This window comes from Alligator mississippiensis, chromosome 5 (assembly GCF_030867095.1).
Source record: "Alligator mississippiensis isolate rAllMis1 chromosome 5, rAllMis1, whole genome shotgun sequence".
In the NCBI taxonomy this organism is placed as follows: domain Eukaryota; kingdom Metazoa; phylum Chordata; order Crocodylia; family Alligatoridae; genus Alligator; species Alligator mississippiensis.
In genome coordinates, this window is record NC_081828.1 from 116,024,228 (window position 1) to 116,034,386 (window position 10,159).

The following is a 10,159-nucleotide window of genomic DNA, read 5'->3' on the forward strand; positions in this document are numbered from 1 at the left end:
TAAGATCATGCTAACTTGATTTCAATCTAAGTTAGTGCACTTCCTCAGGTGATCTAACTTAGATTGGGTGTGCCAGTCTAGAGGGGGACATCATTCTGATGCCTTCTTTAAGTTGACTCCCAGGGCTCGTGCCTGGCCTCTCCCCCACTCCCTCTGCCCCTCAGTTACACTACTGCCAGTAGACGTCTATCTGTATCATTACATGCTTAGATACCTGTGGAAAATCTGATTCTTTGGTTCTTCAAAAAAATTCAGTCATAGCAGAATGTTTCAGGATGATGTTACTAATAATTAGCCACAGCATTTTAGACAGCACTAGTGGGGGTGGCATTCTTTCTGCTTCTGTGAGCATATCCCCTGTTCTCAACAGCTCTGCAACTTTCTGGCTGGAAATGAAATCGATAGATTTATGAATGCTTAGTAAACTCAAAAAGAGGCTTCTTCTCTAGCTACCTAAGCATAATTTCAGGGCAAACATTTCAAAGGCACGAGCAGGCATTGAGTACTGAACATCCTGCAGAACCTTTGAAATGGTCTTTTTTTCAGTGCTTTTAACTTTTAGCATCCTAATGTTAAAGCTTTGACCTTGATCCTTCCCCACCCACATCCCTAAGCAGTCAGGAAGGTGACATCAGCATCTTGCTAGCAAAAACCTTTGCCGCTTTACCAAGGTACAGTGCTAATGTAAACAGAGCTGTAAAGAGGGATTATTCCTTTCACAAGCAATATTGGGAACAGCAGTCTAATACCACCCATCTATAACAGGGGCCAATCTTCTCTTCAAGCAGTAATCACCTGTGGGAGAGGAGAGTTGGGTCCAAAGTATTTCAAGGCTAGGATCCACTGAAAAAAAGTTTAAAGGCCCTCAACATCATCACTATTTCTGATTCATTAACTCAGGTTAATAATGCATAAGTTGCCATTTTTAATATGTTCCAAGGAATGCCACTCAAAGAAAACTATCTATTTTATCCAGATGGTTGACTGATTAATATTTGACCTTAAAGAAGTCTAATTACCTCAATGGTAATAAACTGGGTACATTTTAATAGTGGTGGAGGTCATTAACCTTCATAAAATCAATATGCTGCCTGCCGCTGTAGTGACGTCAAATGAATCCTTTGCATAAAAATCCAGCTCACTAGTACATTGTATGCTTATCCATTTCTGTCAAAGCAGAATGCCCCAGTGTGTTCTATCCTTATGTTATTTATTCACTACCTGGTTTCTTCTACCATTTCTGTATGGTTCTACACCATAGAAGTCAATTTGAGTTAATATTCAACTGGAATCCTTCCTTGGTAACTTGCTGTGTATTTTCTGATGTGACTGCTCCCTTTTACTTATGCTGGCAGTGTTGTTCAGGAGGACAGAGTATTATTGCCAAAGTTCAGTAAACATACAGAGTAACTATAGAGTTTGGGGAAAAACAGTCAGTGATGCTTTCATGACCTTTGGCAATGGTATGAGCACAACTTGACCAATGCCAAACAAATGTCTAAACTTCAAATCTCTGAGAGACTAGTAAGTGATGGATGTTCATTTATTTTATTACAGCTAATAATAAACAAATATATTTGTGCAGCACGGTAGAGTGGTCAGACACGGGTGAGATTCTGTGGCTTGTGCTATGCAGGAGGTCAGACTAAATAATTTTAAAGGGTCCTCCTCGCTCTATTAAAATGACCCAGATCCTCAGCAGGTTTAAAATGCTGTAGGTCTAATAAAGTCACAGGTGTTATACTGACCGACAGACATGAGGACTTCAGTCTATTAGTTCTAACGACGTGTAATATGACATATTAGTTGTTAGCAATGTATGCACTATTTTTATTGTGGTGCATCCTCTGTTATCTTCAGATTATGTATAGCAAATATAAAGTAGACACCTACATTTATTCAGTCAACATTCATTTTTAAGGGTGTAGCTAAATATAATTTTAGGTTAAATACTGGCTTCTGGTTCCATAATGGGCTAATGAAGTGTTAATGCAAGCTCATGGTTTGATCGCCTTTGGGCCAGTCTATAGCAAATCTATGCATATGTGCATTGCAGCTAAAAGCAGGAACAATCTGCACAGAACTGGATATGTAGAATCAGGTCAGGACTCTTACGCACCAAACAGCGTGGGCTTTAGTCCCTACTCCCCATCCTGAACTGTACCTTCCATAGTTCAATGGACTTGATAGGGTGCCAGAATCACAGCGAGCAGATTCCAACATGTGTCTCTCTTTCCAGCTGTAGCTTTTTGTGTGTGAACTGCCCAAACTGGAATATGACCCATAAACAGTCTTCCATTTCATTATGCTACAGAACATCATGTTCTACCACCAGCAGTAGTGAACTATGTGACCTACAGACTGAGGAAATGGCTGCAGAGCTCTGGATGAAACTGGAATGTTTTGACATAGGCATAACCCCAATGACAGCCAACCAGTAATGTCTGGCCAACACACAGAATGTTCTCTCCATGTATTTAGTTATAAGCTTTATTTCATGACAACAATAAGACCTGGAGAATGCATTTCTATAGTGTTATTCCAGTCCTGGGTGGTTTCGCCTTCCCATACTAGGACATCACCTGGGGATATGAACCAACTGCAAAAAACTAGGCACTACCAGTAATGTCTAATTACTTAATTACTTAAGCAATATAAAACTTTAAAGTGTGTGATTATTCTACTAAAATGCTTCCGCTGTGCGGTGAGGCATGAGAGGAAACAAGCTGTTTCCAAGTTTCAGGGTACTTGAGCAGAGTCATTAATCAAGGACATGGACTAAAAGCATCTCAGTGAAGTAAAAACAAAAGAAAGAAACTCAACACTTTAAGCAGGTAAATATTTTACTATAAAAGAAAAAGAATATCAAAACAATGTGAAAAATAGTTCCAATTGTGAAATACAATGACCTCAATTTTCAACCTTTATAAATTATTGTAGGTCCATTGATTTCAGTGAAACTACTCTGATTGATATCAACTTAGGACATGCTCCAGTTTTTGAAGAAAAGAAAAATAATTAAAAATAGTTATTAAGCCTAATATTGCTCCTCTTAGGAGTAGCCTAATACTACTCCTCTTTCTTGCATTAAAATCTTAGAGACAACTGGTTCAGAAAGACATAAGCTTTTGTAGGCTGCATCCTAATTTGTCAGATGCTACAAATGGACTCTACGAGTTTACTCATTGCATCTGAAGAAGCAGGTTATTGCCTATGAAAGCTTATGCCTTTCTGAATCAGTTAGTCTTTAAGGCACAGCCCTACCTTGCCTTCTACCTGACTTCAGACTAACACACATTGCATTCACTATCATTGCAACAACTGTTCAATGCAAGTGGTGTTCCTTAACCTATAAGCTAGAAGGTACAGAACTACAGTCCAGCATTTTGAACAAAACAATCTAACACTTGAGTCCTGCCAGTTTTCCATCACAAAGAATCTGCTTCCAAGCTACTTAAGAAACATGGGGACAGAGAAATGGAAGGGACCTCCTGGATCAATGAGTTCAGTCCCTGCTAATTGCATGCACCACATCCATGAGCGGATCTAGGATTTTGTAAAGGAGGGTGCAGAAGCAGCAACTTGCACTGTACTGGTGTTTGCAACTCCTTCCCCAGTTCCCCTTACCTGCACTGAGGCAGGCAGACCACACTTTGGGAGCAACAGGTGGGGCCTTTTTTTTAAGTTTCCCTTTATAAGAATCTTCCCTCCCTTCTTTTGGCACTCCTTCCTTTCCCCTCTGTGTTCAGCTACATGCCCCCTCCCCCATCCTTCCCTCAGCTACATGCCTCTTCCTCTGCCCACCACTGCTACTGTCCCCACTGTCCCAAGTACATGGTGAGCTCCAGAACCACTCTTCCTCTGCCCTAGCCAGGCTGCATGGGAAGCCATGCTCCACCGGGAACAGTAGCAGTGGCAAAGCTGGTAGGGAACACCTGAAGGGATTGAGCACGGAGGAAGAATCTACCTGCCCACTGCTACTGAGCTTGGCTGAAGCCAGCTCTCAACACAGCCTAGCTAGAGAGGCAGGAGTGGCTTGGGAACTCTCCCCACCTGTACGGCAGCTGGAGATAGTAGGGATAGTGGCAGTGGTAGGCAGGGGAGGGGCCAATGGAAGGTGAGATGAAGAGATCTGCCACTGAGCATAGAGGGGAAGGGTGGGTTCAAAGACTTTAAAAAGTCCCTGGTTGCTGCTTCTGTGGCACGGTCTGAAGTGGCAGTGTAACCACACAGCTACATCCCCTCTGGATTTGCCCAGACCACATCATGTAATTGCTTTGATAAACTGATCAAACTCCATTTTAAAATTAGTTTTTTCACCATTTTTGGATATTGGGGGCTGTTCCAGAATTTCACACCTCTGATGGAATTGTACTTTCCAGTCTAAATTTTCACATGGCTTGTTTATACACATATATTTTGGTGCCAATATCAGGGCTTAATTTAAAATGCTCTTTTCCTTCCTAGTGCTTACCCTAACGTATTTACAGAGTAGGTATATTTCCGTTCAGCCTTTTCTTTTTTTGGCTAGGCTCAACAAGCCCAAGCCATAGGCTGAACAGGTCCACACATAACAGAAGCTTTCCATTCCACTGATCATCCTTGGTAATCCTTCTTTGTATCTGTTCCAGTTTGCATCATGAACATGGATGATTGTAACTACATAGTATTCTATATAAGGTCTCATCAGTGACTTGTAAAATGGCATTAAGACTTTATTGCCTCTATAGGATGTTACCTCCACCAAACCCTAGGATCCTGTTTACCCTTTTCATGGCCACATCATCCTGGTCGTTCTCAGTCATCATGTGACTGACTAATAAATCCAGGTCTTTCTCTTTCTGCATCATGTCAGATAAACTCCCATCTTACAATCTACATTTTGTTGGTAATTTCTAAACGTATGGCCTTGAACTTTGTACTACTGAATTTCCTCCTATGTCTATTACTCTAGTGCTCAAGATTACCAAGTTCTTCCTTCTAATCCTTCGTATTGGCAATGCTTCACAAATCTGTGTCATCAATTGACTCCATTAATACACCCCTGCTTTTTGTTTGATAATCTTCACTGAAAATGCTAAACAAAAGACCTATTTTTTTGCAAAAAGAACCAACCTCTTCTATATTTTTTTTCAGTTCAAGAATGCAAAATCTACTTGACTAAGGCAGCTTGCCTACTACCATAAGAAGAAAAGAGGGGAAAGACATTCTTTGCTGCCTGTGACTAGGATTGTTGTTCCAGCTGTTATGCATTTCTTTAACTGCAGGGCAGTTAATATTTATATTTCTGCTAAGCATGAACTGAAAGAATATGGACTTCAATTGTTATTGAGGTGCTTTTTGTGCAACAACCTATTTTTTTTAGGTTCCACTCCCGAATTTCTCAGTCTGGTGAGTAGCTTTCTAGATTTTTCTGCCTGGACTACTTGTATGAATAAGGGCTGCAGTGTCTGGCTACAAAATCCTACAAATACAACAATAAAAACAAGGCTTTCCAAGATATTATACAGCACTCCTCCTGTTCCTTAGTCTCTGGTTAGATTTCTAAGAGTGGGGATCTGAGAAATTAGTTACCTATATTTTACCATGTTCCTGCAGGCTTTATTCAGATCTTGGAGCAGAGACTACATTCTTGCAAAGCTCTGGACTCATGTCAATACTACTTTTTTGGGGTTTGACCGTCTACTGAACCCCATAACTGCTCACATTGTACACCTCTGAGAATTATTTGTACATGTCAAACAGCAGAATCTAGACCTCAGTTTGAATGAATGCATTATGAATTTTCCTCTCAGCTGTGTAAATACCTTAGGCTCATCATCTCACTTTCTTCAAAGCTTCTCTTTAGGGAGCTATCAAAATCCCACTGAAGTGATGGAAACACTGAAATTGACTAGTTCATAACAATAATGATGATACACTATTATTTTACTTTTCTGACACCAACCAATACCTTTTTGTATTGGTATAATAGCACTGAGCCTGACATATATGCTGAGACCTGATTTAACTGTCACTATCAGTACCTGATGTGGACACATTTATTTCACAAAAAGAGTGCCTCATATGAACTTCACTAGATATCTAACAAATTGGCAAACACAATCAATGTATAATAATTGATACAATTATTTAGGAATGTCCACATAGTCACACCAGCACAAAACTCCTATCTGATCTGTTAAACTAGTTCTAGTTAAACGGTGCTACTTTTTTATGTAGACCAGTTCTCAGTTTTCATGTAGCATTCATTATATTAATGAATGGTTGGATTAACTGAAACCTGGTGGGACCCTACTCAATATTGGGCAGTAGGCATTGAGGATTACAGGTTGTACAGATGGGATAGAGTGCGGGGAAAAAAGGGATGGGTGTTGCTCTCTGTGTTAAAGAACAATATACATCCTTTATACTCAAGATGGGATCAGAGGACGGCCAAACCAAGGTACTGTGGGTCAGGATACAAGAGGGTTGGAGGGAAAGGGACTTGGTAGTGGGGATCTACTATAGACTGCCACACCACAAGGATGAGTTAGACCTGGAATTCTCCAGACAGCTCTCAGAGGCTATATGGTCGAGAGAGATGGTTGTCATGGGTGGTCTAAATGACCCTGACATCTGCTGGGAGCAGTCAGCCAAATCTAACCACACGCATAGGTTCTTAACCTGCATACAGGACTTCCACCTAATGCAGGAGGTATACGATCCCACTAGGGGAAACGCCTTGCTGGATTTGGTGTTAGCTACAGAGGATGACCTGGTGGGGAAGCTGCAGGTACAAGTTAACCTAGGGGATAGTGACCATCGATAGTGAATTCAATCAATCCGGCAAAGGGTGGGTAAACTAACCAGCAGGGCTGAAGTACTAGACTTCAGAAAGGCTAACTTCAGTGTGGTCAGGAGATTAATTAGTGAGTTAAGAGCATTGGCAAAATGGGGGTCTAGGAAGGGTGGTCGTTCATAGATTCATAGATATTAGGGCCAGAAGGGACCTCAATAGATCATCGAGTCTGACCCCCTGCATTGGCAGGAAAGAGTGCTGGGTCTAGATGATCCCAGCTAGATGCATATCCAACCTCCTCTTGAAGACCCCCAGGGTAGGGGAGAGCACCACCTCTCTTGGGAGCCCATTCCAGACCTTGGCCACTCTAAATGTGAAGAAGTTCTTCCTAATGTCCAGTCTAAATCTGCTCTCTGCTAGCTTGTGGCCATTATTTCTTGTAACCCCCGGGGGCGCCTTGGTGAATAAAACCTCACCAATTCCCTTCTGTGCCCCTGTGATGAACTTATAGGCAGCCACAAGGTCGCCTCTCAACCTTCTCTTGCGGAGGCTGAAAAGGTCTAGGTTCTCTAGTCTCTCCTCGTAGGGCTTGGCCTGCAAGCCCTTAATCATATGAGTGGCCATTCTCTGGACCCTCTCCAGGTTATCCGCATCCCTCTTGAAGTCCGGCGCCCAGAATTGCACGCAGTAGTCCAACTGCGGTCTGACCAGTGCCTGATAGAGGGGAAGTATCACCTCCTTGGATCTATTCGTCATGCATCTACTGATGCACGGTAAAGTGCCATTGGCTTTTCTGATGGCTTCGTCACACTGCCGACTCATGTTCATCTTGGAGTCCACTAGGACTCCAAGATCCCTTTCCATTTCCGTGCCACCAAGCAGGTCATTTCCTAGGCGGTACGTATGCTGGACATTTTTCCTCCCAAGGTGCAGCACTTTGCATTTCTCCTTGTTGAATTGCATTCTGTTGTTTTCTGCCCATTTGTCCAACCTGTCCAGGTCTGCTTGTAGCTGTTCCCTGCCCTCCGGCGTGTCCACTTCTCCCCGCAGTTTTGTGTCATCCGCAAACTTGGACAGAGTACACTTCACTCCCTTGTCCAAGTCGCTGATGAAGACATTGAAGAGTATCGGTCCAAGGACTGAGCCCTGCGGGACCCCACTGCCCACACCCTTCCAGGTCGAAACCGACCCATCCACTACGACTCTCTGGGTGCGACCCTCTAGTCAATTTGCCACCCACTGGACTGTGTAGTCATCCAAGTCACAGCCTCTTAACTTGTTCACCAGTATGGGGTGGGATACCATATCGAAGGTCTTCCTGAAGTCTAAGTATATGACATCCACCCCTACTCCTGCATCCAGGCATTTTGTAACCTGGTCATAAAAAGAGACTAGATTAGTCAGGCATGATCTGCCTGCTACGAACCCGTGCTGGTTTCCCTTCAGCATAATTTGTCCTGCCGGGCTCTCGCAAATGTGAGCCTTGATCATTTTTTCAAAGACTTTGCCAAGGATGGAGGTGAGACTGAGCCTCCTGGCCTATAGTTGCCCAGGTCCTCCTTCCTCCCCTTCTTGAAAATGGGGACCACATTGGCCCTTTTCCAGTCCTCTGGGACTTGACCTGTGCACCACGAGCGTTCAAATATTCCCTCCAGTGGCTGTGCAATGACGTCGGCCAGTACCTTCAGTACCCTCGGATGGAGCTCATCCGGGCCTGCCGACTTAAACGCATCCAGTTCCTCCAAGTGACTCTGCACCATCTCAGGGTCTACGCATGGTAGTCTTGCGCCTTGCTGCTACCTCTCTACAATCCCAGTGAGAGACTTGTCTTTCCCCTCACTTAGGAACACTGAGGCAAAGAACTCATTGAGGAGTTCAGCCTTGTTCCCCCTGTCTGTCACCAATTGCTTCTGCCCATTTAGTAGGGGTCCTATTCCTCAAAGGAATAGGACCCCTACTAAATTCTGTCCTGTTCCTCAAAGGGGTGATCCTATGGGAACAGAAGGAGACAATCACATTGCACATAAAAGGGGGCAAAGGGGCCAAGAAGCCCTCTTGGCTGAACAGGGAAGTCCAGGAAAGCCTAAGGGCAAAAAAAGAGGTATATAGGCTGTGGAAACAGCGGGTAGCTACCAAGGAGGAGTATACCCCCCTGGCTCGCACTTGCAGGGAATTGGTTAAGGCCAAAGCAGAATTAGAACTTAGGCTGGCAACAAAAATTAAGGACAACAAAAAGTCCTTCTTCAGGTATATAGGGAGCAAAAGAAAGGCACAGGATAGTGTAGGACCCTTATAGGACAAACTAGGGCAATTGGTGACAGAGAGGGGGAACAAAGCTGAACTTTTCAATGAGTTCTTTGCATCTGTATTCATAGACACAGACCAAAACAAATCTCCCAATTGGATCATAGACAGACACAGGAGGGACACCAGCCCACCAACTGTTAGCGCAGACTAAGTGAAGGGGCACTTGGAGAGGCTGGATGTGTTCAAATCAGTGGGCCTGGATTAACTTCATCCAAGGGTGCTGAAGGAATTGGCCAGTGTCATAGTAGAGCCGCAGGCGCTCATGGTGCTCTGGTCAGGTCCCAGAGGACTGGAAAAGGGCCAATGTGGTCCCTATTTTCAAGAAGGGGAGGAGGGATGAACCAGGAAACTATAGGCCAGTTAGTCTCATCTCTATCCTTGGGAAAATTGTGGAAAAAATGATTAAGGATCACATTTGAAGGAGCCCAGCAGGGGAAATAATGCTGAAAGGGAATCGGCACAGGTTCACTGCAGGTAGATCCTGCCTGACTAACCTTGTTTCTTTTTATGACCAGGTCACAAAATGCTTAGACGCAGAAGCTGAGGTACATGTCATCTACCTAGACTTTAAGAAGGCCTTCGACATGGTATCCCATTCTGTTCTCATAAATAAACTGAGGGGCTGTGATATAGATGATTATATGGTCAGGTGGATGGCAAATTGGCTTAGGGATTGCACCCACAGAGGATGGGTCGATATTGACATGGAAAGATGTGGGCAGTGCAGTCCTGCAAGGCTCGGTCCTTGGATCAGTGCTATTCAATGTCTTCATCAGTGACTTGAATGAAGGCATAGAGAGCACTCTGTCCAAGTTCGCAAATGATACCAAATTATGGGGCAAAGTTAACATACCAGAGGGTAGGGAATGGATCCAGGGGGATCTGGACATGTTGGAAAATGGGCAGAATGAAATAGGATGCAGTTCAACAAAGACAAGTGCAAAGTGCTGCACCTGGGCACAAAAACCCCACCAACACACTTACAGGCTGGGGGATGACCTTCTCAGCAGCACAGCAGCAGAAAGGGATCTTGGAGTCATAGCTGACTCCAAGATGAACATGAATCGTCAA